This window comes from Pavona decussata, unplaced genomic scaffold (genome assembly GCF_977016875.1).
Source record: "Pavona decussata unplaced genomic scaffold, jaPavDecu1.1 SCAFFOLD_115, whole genome shotgun sequence".
NCBI classification, from domain to species: Eukaryota; Metazoa; Cnidaria; class Anthozoa; order Scleractinia; family Agariciidae; genus Pavona; species Pavona decussata.
Window position 1 is genome coordinate 240,234 of NW_028145529.1, and position 17,049 is coordinate 257,282.

At 37.4% G+C, this 17,049-nt stretch overlaps 1 pseudogene across 1 annotated transcript; it reads left to right on the plus strand.

Moving 5' to 3' along the window:
• Positions 1–5,498: 5,498 nt before the first annotated feature.
• Positions 5,499–11,987, plus strand: LOC146469863 (steroid 17-alpha-hydroxylase/17,20 lyase pseudogene; annotated as a pseudogene). Its single transcript, XR_014867122.1, has 2 exons — positions 5,499–5,629; positions 10,177–11,987. The product of XR_014867122.1 is annotated as a steroid 17-alpha-hydroxylase/17,20 lyase pseudogene (transcript).
• Positions 11,988–17,049: the final 5,062 nt, after the last annotated feature.

Below are 17,049 nucleotides of genomic sequence, written 5' to 3' on the forward strand. Positions count from 1 at the left end.
AGAGTTATCTTAATTTCTAGTATTATATGGAACAACAGTGTCTTGTGATCGAAAACTGTTTCTGGTTCAGTTTTCCATCACCGTCGTTAATCGCCCCTTTTTTTTGGAGAAATTCTTTTAAGACTGATTGAATTCGAGAGCTGCTTGTTAAGGACTAGTTTACACGTCGCGCCACAGTCGAATTTAATTCAGACGAATTTAATTCCATTAAATTCGTCGTTCCGTCGACATAAAATCGTGGAATGGTTTTATGTGTCGAAATCAATACGGTCGAATTTAATTCTCTTCCCAAATGCAATGTCTCTGTTCAGAGGTGTCATTTTGAAACTCACTAAAATACTTTTAAATACATTTAAAAAATGTATGCATTTCATTCGACGCGACCCTAGAGCAACGTTTAAACTAAAGACGTCTTATCGATATTTTATCCGTCTAACCAAGACGGATAAAACGTCTGGGACGAATTTCATTCGAATTAGACGTCGCGCTATATCGTCGAATTTAATTGCTTGTGGGACCTTACATTAAATTCGTCTGAATTGAATTCGACTGTATAAACTAGTCCTAAGTCATCTCTTAGTAATACATTGTAAAGGGGAAAATCAAGAGATAAAAGAGAAATTAATCTTATTTAAGGAAAACAGACTTTTCCCTGTCATAAATTGGAGTTAGATTCGTCACGTTAACTAGCGGTTTGAGGTTGGCGGTTTTAGTATTCCTTCAGGTTAATTCTGCTTCAGTGTTCCCTGTTTTGGTTTTAATAGAGAGTACAAATTTCCATAAAGTAATCTTAAGAAAAAGATAAATATTTTCAGCTGTTTACTGAGGAGTTGTGACTTGATTCATGGTACATTTCCGAGGAATATTTTGCATAGTAGTATATCCACTTAGAAACCTTACTCAAGAAATGATGATTAGAGAATTCTGTTAATGGAAAAAGTAAAAAGAAAAAAATTGGAGATAAATTACATGTGAACATCAAAAGCTGTTGTTTAAAATTTTTGTTAATTCTGCAATTATTGGATTAAGAATGGCCTTCCTCAACAATCGGATCAGACCCACGCACTCTAGTTTTGTCCCATTAAGACCCTTCACATCATCTAAGCTTTGGGAGGCTAGTGGGGTTGGGCTTAAAAGGAGTACGTATTGGCCTGGTCACTGGCGTTTTTTGTGTTTGTTGTTATTGTTGTTTTACTTATACATTGTTTAAGTTTTTGTTTTTGTTTTTCGCCTCAGTGAATGTGAAATCGAACTGCTGTATAAACGGATAGAAATATTTTCAACATTTCCTGTGAATGATACCGATGAATGGAGTGAATGGTACCAACCTTCGACATTTTTAATATGTTGGGGTTTTTTGTGGCAGCGAGGGCCTACACAGAGGTCTAGAAGGGGAGGTTCTTGGTGTCTTTTCCTCTGTAGATATGGCCTTCTATATTTAATTTGTCGAAGTTGAAGAAAGCTCTTTTCTGTTCGCGTTTAGCCTGTTTTAAAACCGGATAGAGAGTTTCATGAATGTCTTCAACTTCTTTCCGAAAGTCTTCCGAAATTCCAATCTCAGTTCCCTTTAAGTTCTTGTAGACGGAGCGGATAAATTCCTTATCCTGATAGTGGCTGAAGCTTGTTGATCTGACTAATGATTAAAGGGTGTTGTTTGAACGGAACTTTCTTTTCCTCTGATGAAAATAAAAATCTACCATAGCAGAAAAGGATCTGTGAATCTTTCTATACGGCATACGGAAACGTTTCTATATTCTATGAACAATCGTTATCCCCGGTTTTCAGATATATCGATGGCAATATATTATCATGAATATATAATTCATCATGATTCATTCATGCAGAATTGCCATGGATGGGGTGTTGTTTGAGAGGAACTTTCTATTCCTCTGATGAAAATAAAAATGTGTCACTCGCGGAAAGGGATTCTGTGAATCTTGAAATAACGTACGCATATGGAAAATTTTCTGCATTCTATCAACAATCATTATCCATGGTTTTCAGATATTTTGATGCCATTGAATTATCATGAAAGTATAATACATAATGATTTATGCAGAGTTGCTATGAATGGGGTGTTGTTTTAGTGGAACTTTGTTTTTCTCTGATGAAAATAAAAATGTGTACCCATAGAAAAGGATTTTGTGAATCTTGAAATAACGCATATAAAAAATAATCTGCCTTTTATGAACAATCAGCATCCCCGGTCTCAGATATTTCGATGCCAATGAATTATCATGAATGTATAATAGATCATGATTTATGCAGAGTTGCCATGGATGGGGTGTTGTTTGAGCGGAACTTTGTTTTTCTCTGATGAAAATAAGAATGTGTATCCGCAGAAAAGAATTCTGTGAATCTTCATCTTGATATTTCTTAGATAATAAGACCTAAAAGGAGGAAATGGTAGGTTTCGCATTATTTAATTTCTCCTGCAGTAATAAATTAGTGATTTTTCTACTAAAATACAGTAGCTAAACACTACATGAATATTTCCACTAACTCCCACAACTACATCTTTTAAAGATAAAATAATATCTTCTTTCATAACGTCGTACCAAAAAAACCTGAAATCATTGCAGGGCAAACAAATAACAGGTGTTCTAAATCTTCTCTTGAAAGTTTCAAAACAAGCAGACATCGGAATCCACTTTTCCTAGTTTCTTTAGGAGAATATTCGTGTAAGTTATTTAATTGAGTACCTTATATTGAAAATCTCGCAGATACGTTTCAATACAGACATTAATTGGCAGAAGATACATCTCAGATAAGCCCTCTCGAGTAAAGGTAAATTTATCCTGTAACCTCTTTGCACCATTTGGTAAGGTAGCTTTTAATGGCATAAGCAAGTTATAGTAATGTTTGCTTCCAGCTTCACTTGCATCGAAGAAAGTATTGTTGTGATAGAATCCCAACTTTTCGAGATTGCTGACATCATCTTCCTTATATCTTAAGAAGTCTGGAATAGCTGACCCTAGACCAGCCCATTGGAGAAAATTACATTTTAAACGATTTAACCTTTTCTAGCCGATTTAATGTGTCCTCTGATGGATGGGATTCGTGAAGCGTCTTTAATTGCTCTAGTTCTTGTACCAATTCCAACTCTTCTTTCCTCTTTTCTTTTGCAACCTTTTTAGAAAAATTTAACGAGAATTCACGAAGTTTGTATCTCGTCCATTCCCATGACATCTGTTGATTATCAAACAAGGACTTAAACTCGTTACTCCATTTGGGAATGTTGTTCTCTATTGCTACAGTGTAGTCCTTATTCAATAATAAAGAGGTATTTAACTTCCAGCCAACCGGACCCTCGACTTCTTGTTGTTAAACTTGAAATTCAATTGTAATTGCTGGATGGTCTGTTTTGAATTGCCGAAACAATATCAGCACTGGCTACATAATCGAAAAGATGAGACGACGTCAACCAATAATCAAGCCTACAGAACACGATGGGTGATTTCTGACTCCACGTAAAACTCTACACTTCTGGATTCTTGATTCTACAAATGCCCTGTAAGCAAAACTTGGATAGCCGGAATAACACCAAAACGCGGATTTAAAATACCGCCTTTCTTATCAAGAAGCGGATTTAATGGACACTTGAAATCTCCACCGACAATAATACTATCCACCTCGAATAGCTTAAATTCCAACAAGACCTTCTGTAAATTTACATAAAAATTGAGTGCATAAAGTGTTACTGTTTGGCGTATAAACATTTACAATAGCCCACTTTGAAAATGAGTGATGGCCTGGGTCGAGAGTAACTGCCCAAGTGATTGTGGGATTGTTTGGGGGTACGCAAAAATGCGAAGATAATAGCCAACGTCCCCCCAAACCTTCCCACAATCGCTTGGGCAGCTACTCTCGACCCAGGCCATCACTCTTTTTCAAAGTGAGCTATAGCATATTCGTTGTCATGAATTTTTCCCTTCACTACCAAAAATCTTCCCTGCGGGTCAGCTTTAACCGAATCAACACTGCTATCGAACTCGTTCTTAAATAAAATTTCCACCCCTATAGCGTTGCTTGCGCCATGTGAGAACAACATTCTACCTCCCCATTCGCGTTCCTATTGCCTTTCTACATATTTTGTACTATGAGTTTCTTGAAGAAAGATGATTTCAGATTTCGTTTTTCTACACTACATGAAAATTACCTTACGCTTTTTGAAGTTGCTCAAGCCTCTGACGTTTGACGAAATTATTTTAAACATTCACAAAACAAGAAAGTTAATTGTAAATATATACAATAAATGCCTAATTAAAATGTATGCAAACACAACCTCAAAAGTAAGAAAACGACAGTTTCATATGTTCGGGATCAAACTTTTTCATTCCATTCCTCCAGAACCGGCTCCGGGTTCCTGTATCCTTAATAGATACTTGAATTCGTTGAATTTACTTCAGGATTACTTTATGAGCAGGTTGGTTCTTCACTTTATTATAAACAATTCTTGCGGGAATTGTCAATGGAACATATGCAATTTCCACCTCTTCATTCTGCCTTGGGTTATTCAAATGCTTTTCTTTGAGTTGCTTGCGCTGATCCCGAACGTCTTTCGTAACATCATCTGAGATATAAAGGTTGGATTCTCTAAAAGGAATCCTTCAGAGTCTTTGCCGCGTTGCTGCTAAAATAAACTGTCTTTTTATATCGAAGTAAATAAACATGAATGGGTCGTGGCTTTGAAGCTTCACTTGTACGTTTACTAGGGGAACGATGAACTCTCATTTATTTCAATTGACTCAGCAACTTCTACCTTCATGTGTTTTCTCAAAATCCTTTGGATAAATTCAATCATAGGCATACCACTTTCACTGCCCTCTGGAACATTCCAAAACACCACGTTGTTTCGACATGGCCTGTTTCGTAATTCATTAATCTTCCTTTCAAACTCTGAAGCCTGAGTCTCGTCGACTTTATTCTCCACATAAACTTTAACTTAAACTTTTAGAGACTTTAAATCTATAGCCAGTTGGGACGTGTTTCGCTCGAGAGCTTCGAATCTTGTGCACATTTCCTCGTGTCTCTTTTCCTGGTTTGAATTCATCGCATCCATGCACTTTCTTGCTGAGCAATTCAAAATAGCTTTTCATCTCGGACTCTCTACATTCTGGTTCCTCCTGCGCCTCGATAGTGCTTTTACCACTTCTTTTATTACTTTCCCACGGAACATTGATAGAAAAATGAAGAGAGAAAAAAACAAAAATAAAAAAACAAGGTTTTGTTCACTGAAATAATCGGAATATGTTATGAATGCATGCTTCACATTTAGATTCTCCTAGTACTCAGTAGGATTTCAAAACTAACTAGCCATGTAAACACGATTGCTTTGCTTGCAAATTTGCATCAGTCACACCTCTATTCGCTATGGGCTGCCGACGTGTTCCGTGCAGAAGATGATGGTTAAATAAACAGCTGTGAATGGTTTAGGAAAACATAAACGTGTCATGACTCCGTTGCCTCGTTTACATGTCAAATTAATGTGTCGCTGCCCACTAGAATGTGTGACGCAAACTCTTGTAAGAGGTTGTTGAATGTACAGAGGTTTTTTTCTGTCGAAAACGGGATAAAAATTCAGAATCAACAGTAAGACAAGATCTGCAAGACGTTAAATTTAATCAAGGTAGGATTTCATGGAATGGGGTGAGATTAATTAGCAGGATTTTGACAGCATGCTGTGGTGAAACCTTGCAGTTGGGATTATTAGACGGGAATAACAGAGAGGAATGATCGAGGGTAATAACAGCTCTGTCCGCTCTCCCCTGATACAACCCGTCCCAGTTACTTGGGGCTACTTATTATAATCAGCCCAATGAACCAAGCAAATTTGCGCTCCTATTTGAAGTATTTTCTAAAAGAGGGAAATACATTTTGAGAAAACACAATTACTTTGTAAACAGTGGCCAAAAAATCCTTTACTGAACACTGACCAAACAATTCTCGCGGAATATTCTTCGCAGGAATTTTCAAGCTTTGGAGCAGGATAACACCAATTGATTGCCAGGTACTTGTTTAAAATTCGATTGACTCTTTCATTGCTTCTCCAATATGAGACGCGTAGTAACAGGTTTTTAAGTTTCCGTAGCATCTTAATTTTGACGGGACATATTGCAGTGACAAAAAGAGAAAATGTCGAGAAAAAAATGGAGCACTGTTGACTTAAAACAAATTGTTTAAAATACAGAATTTTTCGGCTAGGTGTAGTATTATGTTATTGTAGGTAGTATTATTATGAAGAATGTCCCGTGAAAATTGTTTAGCCAGTTGTCGGTAAGGGTGAACGTGGGCGGACTTTAATGGGCGGACTTTTACGGGCGGATCGTGAATATAAACACAATGTTAACAAAAAAAAAAAAGAATTTTTTGACCTATTATGAATAATGTACCACGAAAATTGATTAGCAAGTTGTCGGTAAAGAAGTAAAGATTCAACTAAAAGAACAATTATTCATTCATCTTTTATCAAGCCATGCTTTCAGAATATAGGTACAAGTATCATAGGATCAATGACAGAATCTGTCCACATTAACGGTTACCGTGTTAGTCGGATCCCCATGAATGCCGTACTTTGTTCGGTTTACCGTTTTTGAGAAAAGCACTCTATATTTGTACATTTAAAACCACTAAAACAAAGGAAATTTTGCGAGACTTTAGTATGTAATTTTCTTTCAATCAAGGTGGTAATGTAGGTGCACAAAACTATAGAGTGTGTGCACGACGGCCATGTTGGAGCCGGACCGAAACAATACAATGATTTTCCTTTGGAAAATATGTTCTGTTTTTATGCAAATATCTTCTATTGCTTTAGTCCTCTAACATGGCCGCCGTGCACACACTCTATCAGACCTATAGCATGCATTTGACTTAAAATTAGCCAAATTGCCGTTCGCATTTAGCGATTAAATTAAGTTAAGAAAAAAAAATACAGTCGAACCCCCGCAAATGGACACCTCCCGTAGGTGGAAACCTCTACCTCTCTTAAGCGGACACTTGGTCATGTTCTCAGCTACATCCCATAAGCGGACACCGCTCTTAAGCGGACACTTTTTTCTGGCCCCTAGGGAGTCCGTTTACGGGAGGCTGGACTGTATGTGTGTGGGACCGATAGAGAGAGTACATCCGTTTGATAATCAAGCGGGTTTCAGTAAAACTGGGGGAGTGAACTGTACTTTGTGAAACGTTCAACTTAAATAAAAGCCCTGCATCTAATGAACAAACCTTCTGAGAATCCGACAAAACAATTCGTTTAAGTAATCTAGAGAAACGCATCTCTTCTAAGAGCAATTGGCGAGGCCATTAAAATGAAAGAAGATTCTGATCAAGCCGTGGAGACTATAGAGAATATATCAAACACGAGAATGGGAAGTGGGTTGAAAAAACGAGGTGCAGCCAAGATTTTTTTTTTTCAAACGACTTCAACACACACTTTCGAGTGTTTAATATGGCTTCTCGAATGACCAATAATTTAAGGCTAAAATTTAAGGCTAAAGTTGGCAAAATTTTATGGTAATAGGCCATTTTCACGATGGCCTCATTTTACTACAACCACCAGAATTCATTTCGTTTTCCTTTTCAAATCCAAATTTTGAAAATCCAGTGGACAGCAAAGAACAATAGCTCTAATTAGCATGAGAAAACAAAAACCAGAAGGATTCTGGAAGTTGTAGTAAAATGACAACATAGTGAAAATGTCCTATTACGGATCACATATCCAAACCACGGTCACAGTAGTGGTTTTCTTTGTTTTCTCTTGATGAATTATTAATGAGTTTGAGAAAATGATATCCAGAACAAATTGAATACACTTTGTTGTTGTTAATATAGTCAAAGTGATAAAACGTTTTGTTCTCTATGCATGTTCTTCGAAATTAAACAAACGCATCTCTTTAATAAACGCCCCTTACCGAAAAAAAAATCATGAACGTCCTGATGAAGTCCGAATGAACGGGGTATTAAAAATGTTCATTTAATCAGTTGTTTTTGTTTGTTGACATCGTTTAATTTTTTATGTTTGTATAATTTCGTTTCTGTCAGATCTTGATTTTTATGTGACAGTTTGTTTCTATCCCATCGTGATTTTTTGAGAAAAAAATGAGTTTTAGCGCCACCTTGAGAGAACGTGTAATGTCCATAAAACTTGATCCGTAATCGCACGCGATCTGATCTGAGTGAAAAAAATTGTCAGCAATCGCTTTTTCAACGATACGTTTTCGCTTGATGAAATCCTTCCTTCGTTCTTCATTTAAAAAAAAAATCACCGAACTTTCCAGTTGTAACAGGTACTGCTTGAATAAACAAACACCGCCCACAAAAATCAACTGACCAAACATGATTTCGCGTAGTAAGCCCTCTTGTTCTGAACTTGTTCTGAAGAAGGTAGAATAAGTCTTTACTTCGTTTGCTTCTGTTTGATTGCCAAGTTTTTTACTTTCCTTTGAAAAACGTTGAAAACTTATTCTTGTTACGGACCAGCTCCCGCATTTCACAACAATTCTTCATCATCAGAACCTTTATTCAAACAAAGGTCACTTTCATTTATTTAATGTCCTTCCAGGGTGCCATAAAAATAATGAAAGAAATCCTGTGAAACAACTATCTATAACTTCTAAATAATAATTACTACATAACGGCTACTCCAAAACATTCCTATCGGCACAGCAAGTTATCAAAAAAATACAATAAAATAAAAGGTACAAAATTATCAGAAACTAGTCTTACTGCATATCCACCCTTGCAAAGTCTGCATTGTATCTTCAAATAAGGCCCAGTTCAGACGCCGAACTTTTCATGAGCCGAACTTAATTCAAATTAAGGTCGGCCCAAATCACGAAAATCCCGCCTTTTGATTCAAACGCCGAACTTAATTAGCCGAACTAACTGTCTTAATTTACTTGAAGCAAAACCAATCGAAATGTTAGCGTTTTTTTTTTTTTCAATTTTTTTTTTTTTTAATGTGAAATACGTTATAATAATTTATGCATTAGGTTCGGCTCATGAAAAGTTCGGCGTCTGAATCAAAGCCGTTCTAAAGCCGAAATTCCCGGCTGAGCCAGGCGGGAAGAACGGCTGAGCCGTTCCAAATTGAAACAGCCGTTCTGAACGGATTCAGACGCCGAACTTTTCATGTACTTAATTCAAGGTATTAAGTTCGGCTCATGAAAAGTTCGGCGTCTGAACCGGGCCTAACTTGGCCTAATTTTTCACAAAATACACTATAAAGTTACTTGACGTTAAAAACCTACAAGCGCGGAATTAGTCTGATGATCGCTTAGTGCCTGAAACTCGAGTAACAACTTTCCATCTTTTCATTTGTGCATGTAGAGCAAAGCTGATCGTTGTCGGCCGTTGATCTCCACCTTTTCACCATTTAAAAGCTATCTGAAAAGGTTGTCAACGGTAACATTTGCAGACATTTGCCCACTTTCTTTTTTTCCGCTAGATATTCCCTAAATTGCGACCTCTGGCGAAAACAAATAACTAAAATTTTGGGCAACTTTGGATTAACCTTATAGGCCCTTCGCATAACGCCAATTAATTGCTCTATTTTTTCTAAAATTTTTATCCCAAAATAAACTCAATGACATTTGTTAAACGTCGATCGCCTTTAAATGTATGTATTTTTATGTGGTGCTTAACATCGGTCGGAGCGTGAACGAAATTATAGCCATTTTCTCAGCGCTATATCTCGTAAGTGCGACAGTGTATTTTCGAAAGAAATGCACATTATGATCGCCTCTTTTTATGTACTGTGGTCAAAATCCAGTTGAGTTAAAATTGGTATCTAAAGGAGAATCGGAATGAACAGCATCGGAAGTCCCATTAAAATTGTGAAGCAAAAATATTTTGCGCCACATTTTTATTGGGAAATAAGATCATGCTTTTTAGCCATTTCGCGCTGGTAAGTTGCAATTTGCTAACTCGGCAAAACTAGCAAGTGTCAGTTGAGGTCTTGGACAATATTTTGAGAAAATCAAGAAAGCAGTGTTGGTCAGTTATTATCATTGATTCCAGGCAGCAAATTAATGAGTGATCAGACCACTGGATTATAAAATGGTAACTCCTGTAAAAAAAAAAAATCAGTAATTTTATGTGTTCAGTAGGTTTTGATTGTGTTCGTGGTTGATGTATCAAACGTAAAAAATATTCATCTATCAAATTATCAAATCACAGGTTTGGAGATGATTCTGGAGGCAGCCATCTTGATTGTGCTTCTTTTGTTTGGCTGGCTTTTGTTTCCTGCCACTGTACCAGACAACCTTCCACCTGGTCCTCACCCCTACCCACTAATCGGCAACTTGATCCAGTTGATGAGTAAACCACTCCATTTATCTATGACGGACTTGGCAAAGGAATATGGGAAGATATATACTGTGTATTTGCCCTTTGGACAGCGGTGCATCGTGGTAAACTCCATTGGTCTGGCTCGCGAGGCCTTACGTGGAAAGAAGGATGATTTCTCCGGACGGCCTCAGAGCTTCATTGGAGATTACCTTACGCGTGAAGGCAAGGGCATAGTTCGTGTGGACTTCTCACAAACCTTGATTCTGAAGAGGAAGCTCGTACATTCTGCATTGCGTATGTACGGTAGCGGACCAAAACTGGAAGAAACGCTTTGTAACGAAATAGAACATCTGGCAGGAAGGTTTTCCGCCCGGCAGTGCAACGCCATTGATCCCAGGAACGATATCTGTCTTCTGGTGTTGAACGTAATTTCCACAGTCATTTATGGAGAACGATACGAGCTGAATGACAAGGAATTTCAGCAAATTGTTAAATACAATGATCTCCTCCTTCGCCTCTTTTTCAAAGGCTTTAATATTCTAGAAATGTTCCCTTGCCTACGACATTTTCCACTCGAAGAGGAAAGAATCCTTCGCGAAGCGAGAGAAATACGAGATACTGTGCTGAATACCAAGTACTGGAAACACAAGAAGAAATTTGAGGTCACTAAAAACAGAACTGAAATCATGATCAATGACGTGACTGATGCACTCTTGAAAGCCTTCTATGACGACGAAGAAAACAATGGGAAAACGTTCCAACTGCTGACCGAAGATCACTTGGTAATGATGATGAATGACGTATTCAACGCTGCCTTCCAAACCGCAACAGAAAGGCTATTGTGGTTCTTCGCTTACATGGTAAACTACCCAGATGTCCAAAGGCGAGTTCAGGCAGAGTTAGATGATGTCATTGGTCATGATCGCCAACCTTGTCTCGCAGACAAGAGAAACCTTCCTTATTTGGAATCCACAGTTGCTGAAGTGCTTCGCTTAGCGACCATCGCGCCCCTGTCGGTTCCCCACCAATCGATACAGCAAAGTTCTTTAGGCGGGTATGACATACCAAAGGATACCATGGTTGTGACAAATTTGTGGGCAATCCACCGTGATACTGACGAATGGGATGCACCTGACGTGTTCAACCCCAAGCGCTTTCTTGACGCCGAGGGAAATTTCTCAGCCTCAGGCCCCAAAGGATTCCGCAGCTATCTGCCGTTTGGCGCTGGGAGGCGTGGTTGCTTGGGCGAGTCACTCGCCAGGTCTGAGCTGTTTTTGGTCTGTTCCAGACTTCTACATCAGTTCAATTTTAAACGGGCCTCAGGAAAACCTCTTCCTTGTCTAACAAGTCACGTGGGTGCTGCAGTGATTCCTGAAAGTTATGAAATCAGCATCGAGAAAAGAATTTACTGAAAATCAAAAGTTCACCGGGATTTGATTTACAGACGAATTGCTAATTTATTGCACGTGATTACACGTCAGTGCCTCATGCAGCTATGCCTAACATAGTTATTTTCAGTGTTATTGTAAACGATTAGATGGTCTGAAAAATCTTAAAATATACTGGATGTATTTGTGGGAAAATGTGAAATATAATCGAAATATTGGAGGTAAATTTTGGATCTCGAAAGTCTTCCATAATTTAATGTTGCTTTGACTGTTAGTGGTCTATATGAAATCTTTGTAGATTGCAAAAGGTAATAAAACACTAGAGTTATATCTGTTTAGTTTGTTCAAATTGTTGTTGTTAATTTTTTTTTTTTTGGCGTCAATTCAACTACTTGGTCACAGCTTCATTTCGATGAGTTAAGAACAATTTTAGAGGAAATTTGCTTCCTCGTCTTGGAATCAGCTCTGTGACTCCCCCATTTTTTACACACCCTTGAAAAAGTGCCCTCACAGAAGCAGCGGCATTGTCCATTCTGAGGCCCACTCTTTCGCTGCGCTTGTTTCTTCGGGGGACTGACCCAGATCCTCAGCCTTCTGGCGCACTCAGCTCGCTAGTCTGTTTTGACAGCTGCCTCAAAAACGCACAAACTTTTAAACGCTGGATAGTGGAGCACAAGATACTAGAATACTTTTGCCTCAAAGATAATCGAAAGAACGATACAGCAATTTGGAAATGGGCGGATTCAGTCAACAAACATACCGCAAGACGCGCCGTGACCGGTTGTCCGATTTAAATAAATGGTAATAATAATCTTTTTCTTGGAGAAAATCTATATACGCGGTCTCATAAAATGAATTCTTCCACAAGCTATAAAAATTGAACATTACAACTGGGCCAGGATGTTTTGTTTTGTTGTGTTGTGTTTGTGAGTTTGTGTTTTTAAGTTGCCGTTTCTTGGTAAACTTTCATAGTCTGCGTAAACGAAGCAGGTGATTGGGTATTAAAGGCCGGCCGTTTATTCCGCCATTTTTTGGAGCAATTTATGATTCAGTTTTACTGGGTAAATATAGTTTATCTCGTTGCGACGAGAGCAGCTCACATGCGATCTCAACGAAACGGTGTCTTAAGAGATCGGGAGACTTGGAAGTGATTTATACTTGCATCGTATGCCCTATGCTTTAGTCACAATAAAATCGCATTCAAATCGCTGAGCAATCGCTTTAAAATATTGCTAGAAGTTAAAAAGTAATCTGAAAACAGATCACGCTAAAAACGTTTCAAAATTGCTGCTAAAATCTAATTATAAAAAGCCACTTGGGTAAACGACCCTTGAAAGAGCACTGTTGTTCGTAGTGCACCCGACGTAGAACAAAGACGCCATTCTCTCACTACTACTTGGTTCTTGACTTCGACAAGCAAGAATTGTAAGAAGCGTGACATCCTTGATATTCCGTAACGTGTTGAAAATATGTGGATTTTGGATTTTGTTATCACATTTTATTCCAGAGGCGTTTAGGAACTAGGTATAGACAAGAGACTATGAGGTAGTCTCTTGGTATAGAAGCATCGTAACTACCCTCAATTGTTCGGTTTTTTTTTCTTTTAACTATTTATTTTTATTTTATTTTTGCTTTGTGGTTTGGTTTATCTCAAGCCTTATGCCCTCCTTAATCGTGACTCGCACCTTTATGCTTTGCTTCCCTTTCGATGATGGAGCCCTTCTCAATGTTCACGTCGCAGAGACGTGCAATTATCTTGAATAAACATAACTACTGCTCGCAATCTAGGATTACACGTACAGAAAAGAAAATGGGCTTGAGATTGCATTATATGGTACTCATGAAAAGCGGTGAATGTGAACATTGTGAACTCTGCAGCTTGAAAGAAGGCTTTTTTCAGGCCCTTCTTTTCTTTCTTTTTCAGTAACTTGCTAGGTAACAAACAATCGTTAAAAAAGCAAAGGCCTGGAAAAAATCACACAAGCTGAGAAAGAATGAAGACTCAATGTTTATGAAGGGTTGAGAAGTTTACAACTGATTAGTTTCCACTATGCAGGAGCATCTTTTCAAGCACGATTCACCCGCTGTTATTCGACCGTGGTATGACAACGTTGAAATAAATTTTCCCATAAAATGAGTCTGTATAGCGAATAAACGAGAACATCCAAAATGATTTCACAATAACTGCGTACTCAGGCTTATCAAACATGATTGTCGGCGTGATCCATTTTCGATGATTAGCCCGACTGGTGAGAAAAAAAAAGGGGGAACGACGTTTACAGATGGGCCCAGTTATCCACATTTGTTCGTGATCATTTTCACTATACATCCACGTATTTTCCCTTTATCACATTTAAGACCTGAACTAATACCCTTTGGAGGTGCACATTTTAAATACATCAATCAAGAACATTATCGTGAGCTTGTTTAGGTTAAGCACCTCCGAGACGACAACGAAAATAACTATAAGGTCATGGAGCCATCCATTAACAAGTAAACCTTTTTAATAGTTGGTGTTTTATTTATTTCTTTTAAACAAAAGAGCTTAACAAGTACAACATAAACTACATCATTCATTTATTAAAACACTCGAAATAAAACTTCAGTAATTTAACAAACTAAATTTTCCGAAAACGTTATCAGTGTTCTTGGAAAATTATTAAATTAAACCAACGTAACTTGGAAGGATTTTAATTCTTACTATCAATGAATTTTAATTAAATTCTAGTTTAATTTTTTAAGGTAAATTCTTTATCGACATTAAAGTACTTTTAATAAATTAGGCACCCATTAATGTCAACTGGTGAGTGCTTTACTCAAGGAGTCCATTAATGCTCGTTTATCAGTTCACCAAGGTAACCTTGCGCCACTTCAAGAATACTATAGGATGACTGCAGGTCGCACACACACACTCACTCTCTCTCTTTCTTTCTCTCTCTCGATAGGTCTGAAACTTTTATGTACTGTTTGCGACTCTCCTTCGTCGAAATCAATATAAACCTACTCAAATGTTCAAAGGAATCGCTGGAAATTCAAATTCTCGAGCTCGTTTTTACGCCTTTAAAGCGTCAACAAGTCCGGTTGGCATTAAAACATAAAATTCACTGCGTAGCTTTGTGCATAGCGTATTGCACAGTGCTTTTGAGTAAAACTCAGGGTGAACCACGCCAGAACCTTAACCAAAAAATCTTTCATAAAGAACATCTCTGGTGGACTCTTAGTTTTGTTTGGTCCGAGCTTTAAAGCTGTTCTTGCAATACAGAAGTTTGGTCACTTATAGGTAAAAGAAGATTTTCGTGAGATTCCGATTTGGAAATTTAATCTCGTTTCAATCTATTTGATCATTTGTTAACAGTTATAAATTATTTCATATGTTTTATTAGTCCACTTTATTTTGTATCTCCTCTATCTTACTACAGAGTTGGTTTTAGGTTTGTTTAACTACGGGCAGCTGAATTCTTAGAAACACTAAATACTTTTAAAATTGTGTCGAGTCTCGGTGGGCTCATATAACAGGCCACAGTATAACTGGGCTTGATTTCCTAACGCTAAAACATATTGCCCAGAAAAAGGTGGCTTATGGTCACATGGTACAAAATCCACCATACTGCAATGCAACCTAAGCACTGAGACATCCAAAACAAAGCGACTTCATCCGGTTAAATTCGAATTTTCTTTGTTTTGGATGATCCCAGTGTGTAGCTTGCGATCCAGCATGGTGGATTTTGTACCATGTGACCGTTAGCTGCATTCAGGGCCTATTGGTATTTTCTGTGCCTAATACGTTTACTATACGACAGCTATCGACCTTTTTTTTTTTTTTAATAAAAAACCTAAAATTTCTAAGAAACCTAACATTCCGCAAAGGAACATGGCCAAGCCTGAAATTTACTTATGGTAAGAACTATATTTTTCAATTTTTTGTGAGAACAACTTGTGCAGCCTGTATTACAGCGGTTACCAATAACACGCGACCTATCGCCTTCAAAAGACTTCGACAACGTTGCGTTTTGGTGGACGTCAATCAAAGAAAAGCCGTTGAAATTATTTTCAATTCTGACGAGATTCCAAAGTAACCCGGCAAGAAACTGAGAATTTTTGCTTCGCTAAGAGAAGGTAAACTTTATTTAAATTGATTTCCCAGCTAGTTCAAGCCAAAATAAAAGGTATTTTTGAATTAAAAATTTTGATGTTCACTGCACGTGATAATTTGCTCACTTGCACGCATCGCTGATTTTGCAACATTATTTATACGTGTAGCGATTTCAAATGTTTCATAAAAAATAAGGCTTCGTCTAAACAATGCCCATTATTTTTAGATAAACTGGCTTGGAAATCAACTTTCATAAAGTTTACTATCTGTCAGCGGATAAAACTGTCAATTTCTTGGTTCCGTTGCCTTGAATTGTTGTCAGAATTCAAAATAATTTCAACGGCTTTTCTACGATTGACGTCCACCAAAACGCAAACTTTATCGGAGTCTTTTGAAGGCGTTAGGTCGCGTGTCATTGGTAACCGCTGTAAATGTAGTAGGGGGCACTTAATTTTAAATTGCTTGAACAGGTTTTGGTTGTCTCAGAAATGATGAAATTAAGAACGTTCGTTCTATGAAATCTCATAAGTTAACATTTTATCGAAATGAAACGATCAGATGAAGAAAGCGTTGTAACTTTATTCGTGTTTAAGTGCACGCAATTTAATCACTTTAACATCACGCTTTCATTGATTACTGGTCTTTTCTACCCAAGCGGCAGCTTTATGGTATACACTCATTGTTCTATAAGAACCTTTTTTATATGAGAACGTTGAGGCTGAGATTAACTAAAATTTAAAAACATACTAAAAACATTTCCCAGGCTGAGAGTCAGTTAAGAACATTTTTTTTTTCAATCAAATATTTTTAAAATGAACAGGATAAATACGAGAGACTAGTCTCTTGATAAATGCGAATAAAATAATACATGAAAAAATTCAGTCTATATTGTCTAATTAACCCAAATAATAGATGTCTCGGTCACGTCCGCATAGATTTATTGAAATACTATAAAAGATAACTTTGGAACATCTTAAGAACTTTTCAGGCTCAAATTGCTAACAATAATAAGAACGTTCAGAGTGTAAGGTGAATAATGATCTGCTGTTTATCCCTTGATTCATTCACCTCGGCACAAGTTCATTTTGGATTTCTTCTTGCTCTGTGAATGAATTGTCGAACTAAAGACAACTTAAAAAAGAGCTGGTTCTAATCATTTTCTCTTTTCCTTAGCTAATGTATCAAAGGGTTTTAGTTATTCCAACTGTTTAATCCTGCACTTTCTTTCACTTGCTTTTAAGAACATTTAATTGCTATAAATGTCAATCTTTCAAAAGCAAA